Source organism: Semicossyphus pulcher, unplaced genomic scaffold, assembly GCF_022749685.1.
Source record: "Semicossyphus pulcher isolate SPU_LCO1_2020_fin unplaced genomic scaffold, fSemPul1.0.p SCAF_5, whole genome shotgun sequence".
Classification (NCBI taxonomy): Eukaryota; Metazoa; Chordata; class Actinopteri; order Labriformes; family Labridae; genus Semicossyphus; species Semicossyphus pulcher.
The window spans coordinates 287,501-289,404 of NW_027211726.1; positions in this window are offsets into that span (position 1 = coordinate 287,501).

Here is a 1,904-nt window from a genome sequence, read left to right on the forward strand (position 1 = left end):
GAGCTGAAATAAACATCTTCAGTGAATGTTTTTGTTACGGTGCTTTTGACGGTCACTGATGTTTCTCTTGAGGCTGGATGGACGACATTTCAGAGAAACATTGGGCGAGAGGCGGGGTTACACCTGGACAGGTTACCTGTCAATCACAGGGCTGACACTCAGAGACAGACAACCTTTCACGCCCACATTCACACCTACAGGTAATTTAGAGTCACCAATGAACCTAACGAGCATGTCTTTGACTGTGGGAGGAAGCCGGAGTACTCATGCATGCGTTCTCGGAGATCACATGACTCTTGAGATTACTATGGACTGTAATTCACCCATTCACACACTCACTACGCTGCTTTGTAAAGTGCCCAACTGTCATAACATTTATATTTATTATATTACCTATTATAAACACGAGTAGATACGATGTCATTACGTTACAAACAGTCGCTGACTAAACATCTGTTCTGGAGCATTTGATGACGTCACACAGTGTTCTTTATCTGTATACAGTAAAGGGTCCCTCAAATCAAGCACAGGAATTCAAGCATACAGATGATATGAAACCAAATATCAGGTGGCTTTGAAAAACAAACAAAAAAACTACCACAAGCCCAAACAATACATTCTTCCAATATAAAACAAAATGTATCAATTCTATCCTGAATGAAGTCACAAAATCTTTTCCAGAACGTCTTAACAGTAGGACAATACCAAAATACATGCACTTTCAGGGAATTCTTTACAAAAACTAAAATTTACAGCAGTACCTGTCTTAAATCTATTTTTAATATACTTTTTAGCTGTATAAAATGTATGAATGAGTTTTAAGGAAATGTATTTATTTGGTATACGCCAAGCCTTCTTCCTTGCCACTCCATCCACACATTTATTTAAAAATGGAACGACCCAGAGTAACGTTGTGACAGTCATATAACATTGGTGTTGTAGACTCATTGTTATTAACAGGATGTCTGGACAAACAAACTTTCCCGACTGGTGTGTCTGTTGGAGATGAGAGGGGGTGTTTGGCCACAAACACTCCTGCATAATCCCCAGGTGTTACAGGGGTCTTATATTAAACAACATCCAGAAACATAAATAAGACTTCCGCTATGATGACGTCATCTCTGACTGCTCTTCCAACGTTTACGTTTCCAACACCAGAACGAGGATGCGCAAAGCTGTCACAGGAAACTAGAAAACGTGTGTCATGTGACGTGTTTGGCCTTCAAAATAAAGGTCGGATAATTATGTTTGAGATAAAAAGCACAAAATGAACAGGTTGTTATCAAATCTGTGGGGATGTGGGCTTTTATTGTGAAAACTTGACTGAAAGCTTTAGCTGTGTGATTTCCGCTAACCTGTCGGTGTTGGGCAGAAGTCAGATTCGGTAACAACACTCGGTGGATAAGGTCAGAGCCCGTTAATCGGTAAACGGTCAGTTGTGAACGATCTTCCTCTCGTCTATGTTCCCGCGCTGATTTTAAGATGGCGGCTGTTTGACCGGGCACGGTGAGTATTCGGACAGAAACAAGCTAGCTAACGTTAGCATGTACATGTATCTGTATACTGTTAGCAGGCTCACTGTTAGCTTATGGAGACAAACAGCTGCACAGCTTTTCTGACATCTTTATTTTTGTTAAGAGTTAATATTTCACATAGATAACGTCAGACTCAGGTTGATATCTGTGTCGTCATTGTCAGGTGAAGATGAAATAATCTCAGGATAATGTCTTTTAGCTCTGAGCTAACATGCTAAAGCCTCTTTGTTTGGGTCTGCACAGAGTTAGTTAGTTAGCATGTAAGCGCACACTGTTTAACAGCCACATGCATGTGTGTGAATATAAATATGTATAATATAATGCTAGCACTAATGTGAAAAAAGCGGGAACGTTGTCAATGTGACGCAA